Source organism: Marmota marmota, unplaced genomic scaffold (genome assembly GCF_001458135.2).
Source record: "Marmota marmota marmota unplaced genomic scaffold, marMar, whole genome shotgun sequence".
Taxonomy (NCBI): Eukaryota; Metazoa; Chordata; class Mammalia; order Rodentia; family Sciuridae; genus Marmota; species Marmota marmota.
In genome coordinates this window covers 28,306,271-28,322,972 of record NW_026000068.1, presented here as the reverse complement: position 1 = coordinate 28,322,972, position 16,702 = coordinate 28,306,271, and the positions used below count along the sequence as shown (strand labels likewise).

The window sequence follows — 16,702 nt, the reverse complement described above, 5'->3', positions numbered from 1 at the left end:
GTGCCTGGAATGTCCTAATTCTTGGTATCCTCTTGATTTGTGAGAACAGCTCATTTTCTTCCAAAGGTCTCTGTTTTGCCTTCTCTGATCACATCACCCTACCTAAAGCTGGTCACCTCTGTTAGTCTCTTATAAAGACATTTATACATTTATTTCATAGCACTTGCTAGAAACTGTGATTATCTCTCTGTATTTGTCTTTATTCCCTGTGAGAGAAGAGACTATGACAATCTTGCTTGACATCAGATCTTCAGTGCCTAATCAAATATCTGTCATGTATTAAGTATTCAATATATATTTCTTTAAAAGAATTATGGCAGCTGAGCCTGGTGGCTCATGCCTGCAAACCCAACAACTGGGGACAACTGGGATGGCAAGTTCAAGGCCAACCTCAACAACAACTTGGTGAGATCCTGTCTTTTTTTTTTTTTTTTCGGTGCTGGGGATTGAACCAAGCTCCTTGTGCATGCAAGGCAAGCACTCTACCAACTGAAGTACATCCCCAGCCCAAGATCCTGTCTTAAAAGGAAAAATGAAAAGAACTGGAGGTGTAACTCAGTGGTAGGAACCCCACCCTCCCTGGGTCAAACTCCCAGTTCTGCAAGAAAAAAATTAAGGCAAAGACCTAAAATATTTTATTATTATTATTATTATTATTATTATTATTATTATTATTACTAAATAGGTTTTTAAGTCTTGTCAAAAGTCATCTTGGGCATTATGGTATACTCTGGAAATGGAAAATCTGAAGTTACCTCTTTAACTTCAACTCCACTTTTCTTGTTTTTCAGATGGAGAAACAGAATTATAAAAACTAAATGACCCTCTGTTGCTATTGAAGCTAGTTAGCAGCATAGCCAGAATTAGAATTTCTACCCTGAGTTTATTTTGCTATGCCACTTGTTTGGCTGAACAGTGCCTACTAGATTAGAGTCACTTGCAATCTGTAGTTTTAGAATCTCAGAAATAAAAGTTCTGAAGAAAGGCATGTAACAGTAATTGTACAGTTTTGGGGATTTGTCTTTAAAAGGAAGTACTATGCCTTTTTCCCTTTTCACAGATGGCTACAACTAGAGCAGTTCATATTGGGTCCCTGAAATGAAATCACATATATTGAAAATGTAGGGTAAAAAGAAAGAAGTGAGCCGAGTTCAAAGGCACACACCTGTTATCTCAGCTACCTGGAAGGCTGAGGCAGGAAGATTCCAAATTCAAGGCCAACCAGAACATTTTAGCCTGACCCCCCTCTCAGGATAAAATTTATTAAAAGACCTGGAGATATAGTTTAGTGGTAGAGTGCTAGCCTAGATCAGTCTCCACTACCCTACACACACATACACACACAAAAAAAAAAAAAAAAAAAAAAAAAAAAAAAAAAAAANGTGGATGCCTATATTTAGCAGCTAAACGTATCACCCTTAAATTGCACATCTGAGATTTATGTGCTTACATCTGTGCACATATTCAATCTGTGTAAATATGACTCTATTTACAATGTTTTCATGTGCAGTTAGGAAATTCTTCAAATTATGTCTGAAAGTATACTTAGAATGTCCATGATGACATTGTTACATGATGAAATGTTATGCTTTTTCTGGGTATTATCTACCCTGTCTGTCTAATTTGTCTTTAGATTTCAAACCTACTTTGCAGGAACTGTATCTAATTCAGTGTTCTTGGCACCATCAGGCATACTGCTTGTACCAAATAACGGTTTATCATCATTGAGTGCCTTCAAGTAAACAGTACACAATTTCATTTGCCAAAATCCTACCATGCACTTATGTGCTGCTTTCAAAAACACGAAACCCCAAGTAAATCATGTAAGCATGGTGTGCTGTCCACTTTTGGTCTGTTGGGCTCTCTGCTCTATTTTTATTCTTCCAGGATGACTTTTCTTTCCACTTCCCCTTTCCTTATTTCTAAATAAAACCACTTTTTCTAAATTTTTGATTTTTTGAAAAGATAAGTTTTAAATCTTAGAGAAAAGGCTGAAAAAAAAAAAAGAAAAAGAACACATTCACACGCACACACTTGAAGGGTCACATCATTGCAGAGCAATAACCCAAAGATAGAGGCGTTCAACTATGGAATGGTTAACAACGGATCTTTAATTTTAAAGAAAGCTGGAAAACCAAAGAGATATTTTAAAAATTTTTTAAATCATTCTCACATCTTCCTTTGTTGCTTCTGTTCAGTTCTTTCAAAGAAACTTGACAGCTCTGAGAAAACAAAACCCTTCAACATTTCTTGAAGCTTAGAGTCTCAGTCCTCAGAAAAGAACCCTTTCTGCATTGTACACACTTAAAGCAGACTTGGACGAAAGTACTAAACAACAGCTCAGTAGCAGCTATTTCAAGCCATATAAGATTCATCCAGAGATGCCAAAAAGCTTAGAACCAGCAAGCTCTGATTGTGGGTTAAGAAAAGAGGGGGGAAAGAAAGAGAAGGTACTTAAATGTATGCTCTTGTCGTTGAAACAAAAAAATCACAATATTCATCCAGTGTTTGAATTAATAAAGAATCTTTAAAAATAACTTGCATTTGATTCTGTAACCTTTGAACACACTTTAAAGAACAGTGGCATTATTCTGCTCTTACCAACTGCTGAATATTCTCAGGCATAAACCATGCAAAGCATCTCTAAGATGGGATGTGATTCCCAGAATCACAGATTTATACAAGTGGAAAGGTCAGTGAGAGGTAGGAAGAAACTGAATAGTGCAAAGAGTCAGAAGCCAGAAGGCATTTGCCTTCAGCTCTAATTAAGTCTATTTGCATAAACCATTTCACCTCCAAGACTTGCTTATGTGAAAAATTGGAACAGAATTATTTGTTCTATCTTCGCTCAAAGTTGTGTAGATGCAATGAGAAATGTGAATGTGCTTTGAATCTGGTAAATCATGCTACAGATAAAAGGTATTGTCTTCTAATACAGTTCATAATCAGCCGATAAGGAAAATGAAGTCCATTGTGACTAGGTGATGCAAACATTGTAATGGGCAGGAGGACCAGAATTCTGGGTTAGGAGGTTCTATAACCAGAGATTTTCATCACATGTTCAGAGTGAGGCTTCAGCTGGAGAATCCATGGTCTGAGAGAGGCCCATGTGTTTCCCTTCTTTTCTTTATTCATGTCATGATTTTCTTTTAGTCTAGAAAGAAGTCATCACCCTTAGGAATGAGCAAAGACATTCTGCAATGCCTGAAACAAGAGTCCCCAGCTAGTATTCCTTAGGCTCCTAGTGTGAGGTTGGTATTGTCTTCTAATACAGCTCATAATCAGCAGAGGGACAATGGGGTTGGATATGGGATTACTTCCAGAAGAATGAACACTAATCTCTGTGATAGAATAAATTATATAGTTTATGAACATTTTTACTACTATGCTTGCAATGTATGTAGCTGCTTGCCATGTGTATATTCTAACTAAAGGTTGTTCAGATAGAATTCATCAAAGTGCATTCTGGAATTCTGAGGACATTTTGGTGTTTTACTTTCTTTAAAATTAAAGAATACTATGCTGGGTGTGGTGAGGGAAACCTGTAACCCCAGTGACTTGGGAGGCTGAGGCAGGAGGATCTCAAGTTTGAGGCCAGCCTGGGCAATACAGCCAGACTCTGTCTCAAAATAACAAATAAAAAGGGCTGGGAATATAGCTCAGTGGCAGATAGTCTCTCAGTTCAATTTCTAGTACCACTCAAAAAATTATTTTTAGATAAAAATTATCAAAAGCACCAAAAACATTCATTGGAGAAAAGATAGCCTCTTCAACGAACAGTGCTGGGAAAACTGCAAGTCTACATGAAACAAAATGAAATTAAAACCCTATCTTTCACCCTGCACAAAACTCAACTCAAAGTGGATCAAAGACTTAGGCACTAGAACAGAAACCCGGCACCTAATAGAAGAAAAAGTAGGCCCCAATCTTCACCATGTCTCTTAGGAGCTGACTTCCCTAACAAGACTCTAAAGCACAGGAAATAAAATCAAAAGTCAATAAATGGGATGGATTCAAACTAAAAAGCTTCTTCTCAGCAAAGGAAACAATCAATAATGTGAAGAGAGAGCCTACAGAATGGGAGAAAAGCTGGGTGCAGTGGTGCATGCTTATAATTCTAGAGGCTCAGGAGGCTGAGGCAGGAGGATTGCTAGTTCAAAGCCAGCCTCAGTAACTTAGTGAGGCACTAATAAACTCAGCAAGACCCTGTCTCTAAATAAAAATATAAAAAAGGGCTGGGGATGTGGCTCAGTTGTTAAGCGTCCTTGGGTTTAATCACCCCCAATAAAAAGAATGGGAGAAAATCTTTACCCCACACACCTCAGATGGAGCATTAATCTCCAGGATATATAAATAACTCAAAAAACTCAAAAAGAACAAATAACTCAGTCAATAAATGGGCTAAGGAACTGAACAGACACTTCGTAGAAGAAGAAATACAATCGATCAACAAATATATGAAAAAATGTTCAACACCTCTAGCAATTAGAGAAATGCAAATCAAAACTACTCTAAAATTTCATCTTACTCCAGTCAGAATGGCAGTTATCAAGACTGTAAGCAACAATAAGTGTTGGTGAGGATGTGGGGGAAAAGATACACTCATAAATTGCTGGTGGGACTGCAAATAGATGCAACCATTATGGAAAACAGTATGGAAATTCCTCCATATTGGAAGAATGGAACCACCATTTGAGCCAGCTACCTGACTCCTCAGTTTATACCCAGAGGACTTAAAATCAGCATACTACAGTGATGCAGCCACATCAATGTTTATAGCTCAATTCACAATAGCTAAGCTATGGAACCAACCTAGAGAACCTTCAACAGATGAATGGATAAAGAAAATGTGGTCCTTATACACAATGGAATATTACTCAGTCTTAAAGAAGAATAAAATCATGACATTTACAGGTAAATGGATGGAGTTGGAGGTTATCATGCTAAATAAAATAAGCCAATCTTCCAAAATGAAAGGCCAAATGTTTTCCAAATGTAGATGCTAGTTCAAATATGTTGGGGTGCTAAGGAAAAACAAAGGTACTTTGGATTAGGCAAAGGGTAGTGAAGGTAGGGAGTGGGTATGGGGGCAGGAAAGATAGTAGAATGAACTGGACATTATTACTTCGTGTACACATATAATTATACGACCGTTGTAATTCTATCACATGTACAACCAGAAGAATGAGACGTTATACTCCATTTATGTAGGATGTGTCAAGACGCATTCTACTGTTATGTATAACTAGTTAGGGCAAATTTTAAAAATGAAAAAATAAATAAAATTAAAGAATAAGGGCTGGGGATGTGGCTCAAGCGGTAGCACGCTCACCTGGTATGCGTGCGGCCCGGGTTCGATCCTCAGCACCACATACAAACAAAGATGTTGTGTCCGCCGAAAACTAAAATAAATAAATAAATAAATATTTAAAAAAAAAAATTAAAGAATAAAATATCACTAGTGGGAAAGAAGTTCTTATATTCTAAAAGAACAAAGGTAGAAAATGTTAGATTTTTGAAAGATATAAAACAAATAGGTGATTTGGAAATAAATTCAAAGGAATTTATTTAAGAGCAAAAGTATGTGAGAGTCCACTTTTCTTCACACTATGATCACAATGATAAAATTATCAATCTCTAGTGGGTGATTGTTGCAATATAAATTATGGTCTTTTATTCATTGGTTTTTAAGACTTTTTTTTCCTGTTGATCCCCAGATGGTGAAAAATGACCAGTAAATTATTTTATGAATTTGATTTTTAGTGAGCTTGAAATGTTCTTGGAATAACTTGGTGAAGTGATAATGTCCACAGCCCAGATTATCATTCATAAAAATGAAGCACTTATATTTAGACTCATCCTCAAAGCATGTTAAGAGTGCAGAAATTAAAAAAAAAAAATTGTATTGCAAACTTAGTTCTTAACTCTTACAAATCCAGGATTTCTCCTAGCAGGATAACTTGAAAAATAAAGGAAAAGTTGTAATAATTTTATATCCCAGGCTTCTGATGATTTATAACAAAATATCAATTATATACAATGTTTTAAATGTGAAAAATGAGTATAAGAATTATTGGGTTATTTATTAAAAGTAACAGAAGTGCTATTTATTGAACCCTCATGGACATTTAAGCTTATAATAACCCCGAAGACTATTTATTAATAAATATTCCCATTTTATAGATGGGGAAACTAGAGGTCTGAGAAATTAAATACTGTGCCAAAGTCACAGGGATAGGAAATTATATAAATTGAACTAAAACTCAGTTTTAACTCAACTCAAAGTCTAAAATGAAAACTTTAATTATCTGGGATGAAGAAAAGGCAAGAGGGGAATTCAAAAATGTTTTTGTACCAGCTAGAGCTAATGTATACAACGCTAGGTCCAGATTTTGTGAGGTCTGAAGCTTCTAAAAATTTGAGAAATTTTTAAGAAAGTAGATATAGGAACTCAGACAAGTGAGAAGTCCATTGACCTTCTTGAGAAATAGTTTTGATGTTAGATGCTTTTGCCCAACCGTGGGATAATAAACATTCTGAGCACATTGGAGGTAGGTTAGGCTAAATCAAGAAATTCATCTTGGGGTTGCTTTCAAGGAAACAGCCGACAACCCAGGCCCTCCACTCTGGGCGGGGGTGCTCACACCACTCCCTACACTTAGTTTTATAATTATTGTTGTTGTTTTATTTTGAAAGAATAAAGCAAAACTCCCACTGTAACAGGGGATCATTTATACATGGGTTTCTAGTAGTAAATATCATTGCTCTGACTTGAGACTCAAGCTTCAGGATGGGATAGCGTGGTTTTCTTCTTAAAATTATATATTCAGCACCATAATGTATTGACTAGGTACTATGTACTAAGCATGTGGCTAGTTTCTGTACACTAACAGAGAAAAATCACTCTTATCCTAATGAAATTTCTAATTTTTGGAATTTCATTTAGAGCATCTCTTCTTGAAGAGACAGGTTAAAAAAAATGGTGTAGTCTATGTTTTTTTTCTCTTTCCATCACCACATATTCAATGAGGATGTTGACTTTTCCTGTGAGATGTCTTTTGGTTAATTCTTAATTCTCCTTTTGTACTATTGCAGGGTCTTAACTCCTCAAACCTGAGTTATTAGAATACCTTCTTTAAAGTTTCTTCTTTCAACAAATATTGCACGCTAGGTGACAGATAAGTGTGCTAGCTACACATCTCTCATTCTCTCTCTTTTTTTTCTTTTTTTTCCAGAACTAGAAATTGAACCCAGGGGTGCTGTACCACTGAGCAACATCCCCAGTCCTTTTTATTTTATATTATTTGGAGATAAACTCTCCCTAAGTAATCCAGGTTGCCCTCAAACTTGGGATCCTCCTGCCTTAGCCTCCCCAGTCACTGGAATTACGGACATGTTCCCCGTGCCTGGTACACATCTTTCTAAACTTTACATTTTTTTCCCCTCGGTTTATTCTGTAAAATAAAAATCCTTACCTCTCTGGGATCCTTTAGATTTTTTTTTTTTTTCCTCTCCAGACTAATGACACTGAACATAATGAAGCTGAGTCTTCTGAAGACTTCAGGAAAGTTTTGAGTCATGCCATTCTGAGAAAGGACAGCTTGAATTGATCTGAAGTATGGCACATGTTTAGATGGACAGCGTCCTGAGCCTGTGCTGGTTTGAAGATAAAGCTGCAGCCTAGACAATATGGGAGGAGGATGAATTCATTCTGAACTCCTGGACCTGCTACCAGGAAGGCTGACTCATGTTCAATAAGTATTTATTAATTGATTGACCCCAGTCATGTCGAAGGACAGACAACTCTGTGCGTGGTGTTCAACCTTGTTGCCATTGTCTGGCTTGGATTTATGCCTTCAGCCTCTTCCTTCCATCACTTACCCTGATTGCTTTAATGCTCTGGAGCATGTTATATTCATTCCTACCTGTGCAGTTCCTTATGCAATTTCTCTTGTAAGCCGCATGTCTTTCCTGCTCTAAAGCAAAATTTGTGATACCACATGTTTTGTCCTTCAAAATTATAGTTCTATAATCTCTATTAACTACTGCTATGCATGTTAGTCACGTATGATGTAGTTAGTGGTGAAAACGTGAGATTGGGGTGAGAGTGCTAAGATTTTATTCCTGAGTCTACTATTTACTGCCTTTATTACACTGGGCAAGTTAATTTACCACCACAAGTCTCAATGTCTGTGTAAGTAAATTGGGGATAAATTGTAGTACTTGCCTCAAAGTTATGAGGATTAAATAAAACAGTTTGTTTAATGACTCTGGTCATTCTATGTGCTCTTACTACACATTGCTCTTAATAGTCTTAATATTCATCTTAATCAGCATCTTGTGGATACCATATCATAGACACTTCCTCTATACAGATGGTCACTGAATTACAATGGTTCAGCTTAAAAATTTTCAACATTGCATTGGTCAAAATTGTACCCATAAAGCCATTCTGGATTTTTACTTTAGTACAATATTCAATACATTACATGAGATATTCAACACTATGTTATAAAATAATTTTGATGTTAGATGCTTTTGCCCAACTATGGGATAATAAGCATTCTGAGCACATTGGAGGTAGGTAAGCCTAAATCAAGATGTTCCGCAGTTTGGGGGTTCTTTATTTTCCATAGTGCCTAGTACAGATTGGACTAAAAGTAAGCATTCCATAATACCTAATTGCACCCAATGTATATTGAATGATTCATTGCAATGAATAGCACAATTATTCTCAGAGGAGTGCCACAGGGCTTATCTGAAATACATTCTTGCCACTCTGTGTTTCTAGTAGCAACTCTATTTTAAAAGCTACCAAACACTCTGAATTCTCATTTCGAAGTTCTCCCCCATCTGATCCTGTTTCCACTGCCCCTCACCTCTCCTCTGTGGGGAGAGCTGCTTTGCTGCCATGACCTCTCTTTGTGGGGTCCAATTTCTTATTGACCTAACTGACAATTCTCACTGACTTCTCGGATTTTACCCTCCCACCACTGCCAGGCGGACGCCCTAAAACAGCATCTTTCATCCTGTCTTCTCCCCACTGCTCATTTACTTACCTAATAAAGTCAACACTCCTCAGCTTAGATGTTAAGGCTCTTCATAAATCTCTTTTCACCTTTCCTTGCGACATTCAGATTTTATTTTTGGCTGCATATGCTCTTCATTCTGGTCTGGGAATCTTATTTGTTGTCCTCTCTCAAAAGGCTCTCCTCATTTCCTCTCCAGAGTTTGGCTGCAGCTATTTTTCCTACTTATCATATCCTTTCCTGTTCCCCACGCTAATACAAATCCTGCTTATCCTTCAAGACACAGTTAGAATTCTATTTTATGCATAAGGTTTTCCTTCTACCTCAGCCAACAATGAACCACTCATTCACTTAAGTGCTACAACAGAGGTTTATTGGGTGCTTACTGTATACTAGGCGATATGTGAAGTTTTCAAATTATTAAGATGAAAAAGGGTCAGTTTCTATTCTAAAGAGCGTCAGTTACCCCTTTCTAATCTCTATAGCAGTCATTGGATCACTCATTTTGCCATTGATTTCATATTGCAGATCTTTTCTTTTGTTTCTCCCACCTCCATTTTAAATTGGTGCATTATAGTTGTACATAATGATGGGATTTGTTGTTATATAGTCATATACGCAGATAATATAATTTGATCTATATTATTCCCCAGCTCGTCCCTGCTCCATCCCTCTCTCCCACCCCTTAGTCCTTTTCCTCTACTGATCTCCCCTGGATTTTCCTGAGGTCTGCCCCCATCTTTCTTTTTCTTTTTCCTTTCCAGCTTTCATATATGAGAAACAACATAAGACCCTCAACCCTTTAAGTTTGGCTTATTTCACTTAATGGTGTCTAGTTCCATCCATTTTCCTGCAAATTACATAATTTTATTTTTCTTCATGGCTAAATACAGCTCCAATGTGTATATATACCACATTTTCTTCTTATCTATCCATCCATTGATTGACACCTAGGCTGGTTCCATAGTTTGGCAATTGTGCTGCTACATGGGTATGCATGTATCCTCATAGTATGAGGGCTTCAATTATTTAGGATAAATACTGAGAGGTGTTACAGATAATAGGTCATATGGTGGTTCCATGCCAAGTCTTTTGAGGAGCCTCCATACTGATTTCCATAGTGCTTTATACTAATTTACAATCCCACCAACAACATAAAAGTAATCCTTTTTCTCCTCATGCTCTCCCTTACTTATTATTATTTGTATTGCTGTTGACTGTCATTCTAATTGGTGTGAGATGTAATCTCAGTGTATTTTTTTTATTTGCATTTCCCTAATATTTAATGATGTTGAACATTTTTTCATGTATTTGTTGACCATTTATATTACTTCTTTTTGCCCATTTATTGTGTTATTGATTGATAATATTTAATTAACTGGTTAATTTAGTTATTTAATTTTTTGGTGTAAAGTTTTTTGAGTTCTTTATATATTTTAGATATTAATACTGTCAGTAGAGTAGCCAGCAAAGCTTTTCTCGAATTCTGTATGTTCTCTCTTCACATTTCTAATTATTTCCTTTGCTTTACAGAAGCTCTTTATTTTGGTGACATCCCATTTATTAACTCTTGGCATTATTTCCTGAGCTTTAAGGATCCTATTGTGAAGTTCTTTTCTGTGCCTAAAATGCTGAGGAATGGACCCTACATTTTCTTCTAGGAGTTGCAAAATTCCTGGTTTAATTTCTATGTGTTCAATCCATTTTGAGTTGATTTTTGTGCAGGGTGAGGAATAAGGGTCTAGTCTCATTCTTCTACATGTGGATAACCAGTTGTCTTAGTGCCACTTGTTAAAAAGCCTTAAATGGATGTTTTCTCCAATGTGTGTTCTTGCTACTTTGGTTAAGGATCAGATGACTGTAGAAGTGTGTCTTTGTCTCTGTGTCTTCTGTGCTATATCATTAGTCTATGTGTCTTTTTTTTATGCCAGAGCCATGCAGTTTTTGTTACTGTAGCTCTGTAGTATAATTTGAAGTCATGTATAGTAATGCCTCCAGCACTGATTTTTTAGTTTAGAATTGCTTTGGCTATTATGGGTCTCTGATTCTTCCAAATGAATTTTAGGACTGTTTTTTTTTTTTTTTTCAAGTTCTATGAAGAACGTCATTGAGTATTTAGATAGAGACTGCTGGTCTTTTCTAACTTTCTTACTCTATTTGGGCTATTATAAAAAATACCTCACACAGCTGGGAGTGTAGCTTGCCTAGCATGCATGAGATCCTGAGTTCAATCTCCAGCACTGAAGAAATAAAACAAAAAACAAAACAAGGAATAATAAACCATTTTGAACACTAGGTAATTTATAAATAATGGAAACTGAGTTCTCACAGTTCTGGACGTTGGGAGTCTAAGGTCAAGGTACCAGCAGATTCAACATTTGGTAAAGTTCACTCTGTTTCTGGGAAGGTGTCTTTTTGCTTTGTCCCCATGTGGCAGAAATACAACACAGCTCCCTTTATAGGACCCTAATCTCTACTAATGCCTGCAAGTAATCAAATCACCTCCTAAAGGCCTTTGTTGTCAATACTACATTATTGAGGATCCAGTTTCCACATATAAACTTTGGGAGGACCAACATTCTCACCTCAGCACCAACTGACAACATTCTGAATGAGATAAGGAAGCTGGCTTAGCGGGCTTGGTGACCTGTTTAAGTTCACACAGTAGATAATGATCTGCATTGTCTGTATTGTTCTAAAGGACAGAAGCAAGTTGATATTTTATTAGTGATCATTATAGTATCTAATAGATTAGCACTCAATTGAGTGTATTAAATGAGACTTTCTGAGTTTAATATATTGGTTTTTAATTTTTGCTTTGGCAACGATAGCAGCCAGATATAATTTAAAGATCACTGGCTTTTGATTTCAATACCAACAAAACTAATCCATTAACCTGATAGCCAGAGAAATGGCATAGCCATAGATGTCTCACAATGGTCAATACCTTATTCAAAAGTAAATAGGTGCATGACAGCAGTATAAGTAAGTGTGCTTGTGTTAGCTTGGCCCTTGGGCAAACTTAAACTAGAATTTTAATAACAGACAAAAATATCTGATTTAATTTTCAATTCTCAAATATGGAAAATGTATGTATTTGAAATAAACTTTCCTTTGGGTGTTACTGACATAGGCAATGGCAAGGTAGGCATATTTACATAGATAGAAACTGTTTTTAAAGCAGGAAAATTACATGCATTCCTCTAAACCAAAATCTTTTTCTTAAAACATAGAGAAAAACCCCCAAAAGAAGGAAACCCTAATTGGGGCTTATAAAAGTTTAACACAAAGTGATTTTAAACATTGCATATCTTTTTTCTTTACATTCAAAGTAATTTTTCTTTTAAGATTATAGTGTTATTTTTCTTTGTCTTTCTTCATATATATATTTTTAAAAGATTAACTTTATTTCATGGCCATATATCTATTTATAAGCAGTATGCTGCTTATCTGGCTATAATATTTACATGAATTTATATATATATATATATATATATATATATATATATATATATATATATTNNNTATATATATATATATATATATATATATATATATATATATATATATATATATATATATATTTCATATGAAGGTGGGTCATGATGTAAAGAAAATGTCTACAGTATATAGCAAAAGTGTAAAATAGCTGAACAGAGTTTTTATTATCAGAAATTGTATTATTTTTGGATCATTCTCACTAGACATTAATTCCCATAGGTTCAAAAGTTCTTCTGCATGTCTATACGTTGCAAACTTGCTTTTAATTATTAATAAAACAAGCAAGTATTAAATAAGAAACATTGTATGATACAAAGAGACAAAACAAGCTTACAGATTTACTTGATTTTGTTTCTCCAGCTTTTTGTAATTGCCTAAAAATAAAACAGAAAATTCTCTGTTCATTTAAACTGAGGATGTACAATGAGTGGTGTATCCACATTCTTGCTCTTCTCAGTGGTGTCACTAATGGTGCATTAGAAATGAGGATTTATTTTTAATCACCAGCACTCCATTCACATTTTACTTGTCTTCCCATATCATATAATTCTCATGAGTCTCATTGCCAAATAAATATGAACATATGATTTTGAGTAGAATCTCAAGAGATTTGAAAGTCTCAAAAGAAAGTCATGGCAAGCGTTAGAACATTTGAGCTAATGGTAAATGTCTAACCAATGGCTCCGCCCTTACCCCCACTATGCCAATAAAGCCATGAATTGTAGTGTTTCCTGATTAACTTGGGGTTAGTACCCCACCAGAGGTGACTTCAAGCTACAATGTCGCTGAACATAGAGTTAGGAAGCCATTTGACAAGATTGTACACTTAGAATGGCCATCTTGACATTTTTGCATGTGTGGAATGCTAGTCTATTTATGGGTGTTTAAAAAAATTCTACCTCTCTAATTTATATTTAAATTTCAAATCTACTTGTTTGAAGGGAGCTAGCTTTAAAATACCACTGGGCCATTACCTTTAAATAGAAAATATGTGCTTGGGTTTTGGGGGTATCTCAGTGATAAAACATAGGCTTATCATGAAGGATGTCTTGGGTCTAATTCTCAGCACCCTCTGCCAGCACACAAAAAAACATTTGTGACTGAAGTTAGTCACTATAGGGCATGACTATTAAGGTGTTCAAGTTGTTATGTTTTATTTTTTGAGTAGTAATACGCTCAAAAGTTTCTGATTGAAAAGGAACAAAAGGTTTGAGCAGTCTATCATTCCTGGATGCTAGCCACTGAAGTTTCTTCCCTGGAGATGAGTAAGTTCATCAATTTCTGTGCATCTGCACAAAGCTATTCTACACAAATGTACATATCTTATCTATTTTAAAACATAAGTGGTAGCATAGTACTCATACTGTTTTGCTTCTTGTTTTTTGTTTTTTTTTTTTTTGTGTGTGTGTGTGTGCTTGTAAATATAGATTAACTTTGTGTGTGGTGGGAGTTACCAGGAATTGAACTCAGTAGTGCCCAATCACTGAGCTGCATCCCCAGCCCTTTTTGTTTTTTATTTTGAGACAGGGTCTCACTAAGTTGCTGAGACTGACCTTGAACTTGTGATCTTCCTGCCTCATTCTCTGAGTTGATGGGATCATAGGAATGTACCAATATGCCCAAAGACAAATGCTTTATCTCATTCTTTTTTACATCGGCACAAATAGTACCTCACGTGGCTCTTTCATTGTGCTTAAACTGTCTCCTATTGATGTGCACCTGTTAAGGTTGTTTTCTGCTTTTTGCTTTTACATATTCACAGAGTTCTTAATATGACATTCAATATAGTATGGTTTATATACACATGTAAGTCCATAGTACTAAATATAGTCTCAGATTAATTCCTAGAAGCATAATTTTAGTTTTGAAGTGTTAGTAATATTTATATGCTTTCTTCATTTTTATTTTTATTTTTGCTATTGCCAAATTCTCTTCCATACAGGTGTAACAGATCTAGCTTCTCCACACTTTCACCCACCCAGTGTATTATCAACTTGTGGATCTTTGCCAACTTGATTCAAGAATAAAAATTTTGGATGACTTTCATTTACAAAGATTCTCAGATTATGAGTGAGATTAATTCCTTTTTTATTTAAATGTATTTTCTTTTCTCTGAAATATCTGTATCTTTCCTTTACCATGTCTTATTTTTTTATATTGATATATTGTATAGACAGATTATGGATCCAAATTCTATTTTTACACATGGTCTTTCTTTCTTTCTTTCTTTCTTTCTTTCTTTCTTTCTTTCTTTCTTTCTTTCTATCAGGGATTGAACCCAGAGGCACTTAAGCTCTGAGCCACATCCCCAGATCTATTCTAGTTTTCTAATGTTGTTTAACTCCTCATCTCTACTGATCTGTCATTTTTGAATATTATTTATATATCTTCCTAGACACCTTAAATTGTTCTATTTATGTCTCCGTGTGTACACATCTGCACTAACACTGCATTTCAAAGTTACAATTCACTACTGAAGTTTCATGAGATATTTTAATAACCAAAAGGCTTACTTCCCTAATTTTCTTTTAAATACTTTTTCTGGTTCTTTTTAATTTTTCATATGAACTTTGGCACCAGCTTATCTTGTTCCAAAAGTACTTTGATTGATATATTAGGATCATATAATATTTGTAGGTCAGTGTAGGATATTTGACACATTTTCATGATATGTTTTCTTATCTCAAAATACATATGCTTATTTGTTTAAGTCTTTTCTGTTCTTCAATGGTTTTTACAGTCATCATACAGAGTTGGTTCTCCCTCCACCCCTTTGGTTAAATTTATTACCCAAGTTTTCATGCACTGTTAAGAGGCCATGTTTTCTTTGAAGCTACAATCACTTCATAGCTCTTGAATGACATAGTTGGGAAATTAAAGATATCTTCTTTAGAACATATTCATAAATGAAATTCCTACTAAACCTGTTTTAGTCAACTGTTTCACTGTTGTGACTAAAAGACCAGCCAAGAACAATTTTAGAGTAGAAAATGTTTACATTGGGGGGTCATGGTTTCAGAGTTGGCTGTGTATGGACTGAGATCTCAAAACATCAAGAAAGAAGATTGTGGTGAAGGAAGGTGGCTTAGAATATGGCAACCATTCATCAGGTACAAAATGCATACCCTAGAGGAAACCCCCAGTGACCCACTTCCTCTAGTTAAACACTCTACCACCCAGATAATCCCTATCAGCAGATTAATGCACTGATTAGGTTAAGGCTGACTCAATCACTTCAGCTTTAAATCCTCTTGCATTGTCTCACACGTGAGCTTTTTTGGGCACACTTCATATATAAACCATAATGGAGTCTTTTAAAAAATATTTTCATTAATGCATTATAGTTATGCATAATAGTGGGCTTCATGTTGATATATTCATAAATGCATATTACTTAATTTCCTGCATTTCAATCCCCAGTATCTAGTAAACCATTTAATGTAAATAAATTATCACAAATGAGCCATGAGCTTCTTGTTGTATAAGAGTAGATTTGTATACTCAACTTATTGCACTGGAAAATGGATACAAATCACCCAAGAGTTTTTAATCATTCTAATAATTTAGGAGACAAGATAGATTTTTACCTATGTTATCAAAATTGCATGTGAGTTAACTGGTTTAAATCATTTTCAACAGTAAGCTTTGTCTCTTTTCCTCTTAAAAAGTCAGCAAAGAAGTAACTATTAAAGACAGGAAAAGTACATTTTAAACCACATGCACACATATTTTCTTAAGATATATAGGTGCTGGAGATATAGTTTAGTAGTAGAGTATTTGCCTAACACTCAAGGGGGCCTGGGTTTGATCCCCAGAACTGAAAACAAAAAGGGATATCCATCATTCATACTACCAGACAATCTGGGGATTTCACTCCTCCTGGATGTCTGTGCTCCTGGGTACTACTGACATCACTTAAACAAACTATGCATGTGCTTTCACTACACAGGGATGAAAATGTCTCTTTTTTTTCTTTTTCTTTTTTTTATGTGCTTTTTACTTTTTTATTATAATGACTAGAAAGGACATCATTACATATGAGGCTTGCACTGTGGCTCCCTCATATTTCTCTCTCTTTTTTTTCTTAAAATTTGTTCTTTTTAGATATATATGACAGTAGAATGTATTTTGACATATTGTACCTACATGGAATATAACTTCCCATTCCTGTG

The 16,702-nt window shown here is 35.3% G+C and overlaps 1 protein-coding gene across 41 annotated transcripts in view; it reads right to left on the bottom strand.

Moving 5' to 3' along the window:
- The window catches only part of Adgrl2 (adhesion G protein-coupled receptor L2), a 624,560-nt gene that overhangs the window by 405,891 nt on the left and 201,967 nt on the right, over nt 1-16,702 (bottom strand). The window contains exon 1 of one of the 41 annotated variants that reach the window (XM_048814141.1): nt 9,060-9,230. The exons of the other annotated variants lie outside the window; for them this stretch is intronic. The gene's annotated coding sequence lies outside the window, so the exon portion shown is untranslated. Of the gene's footprint in view, nt 1-9,059; nt 9,231-16,702 lie in introns of those variants that run through there. 41 annotated transcript variants of the gene reach the window in all.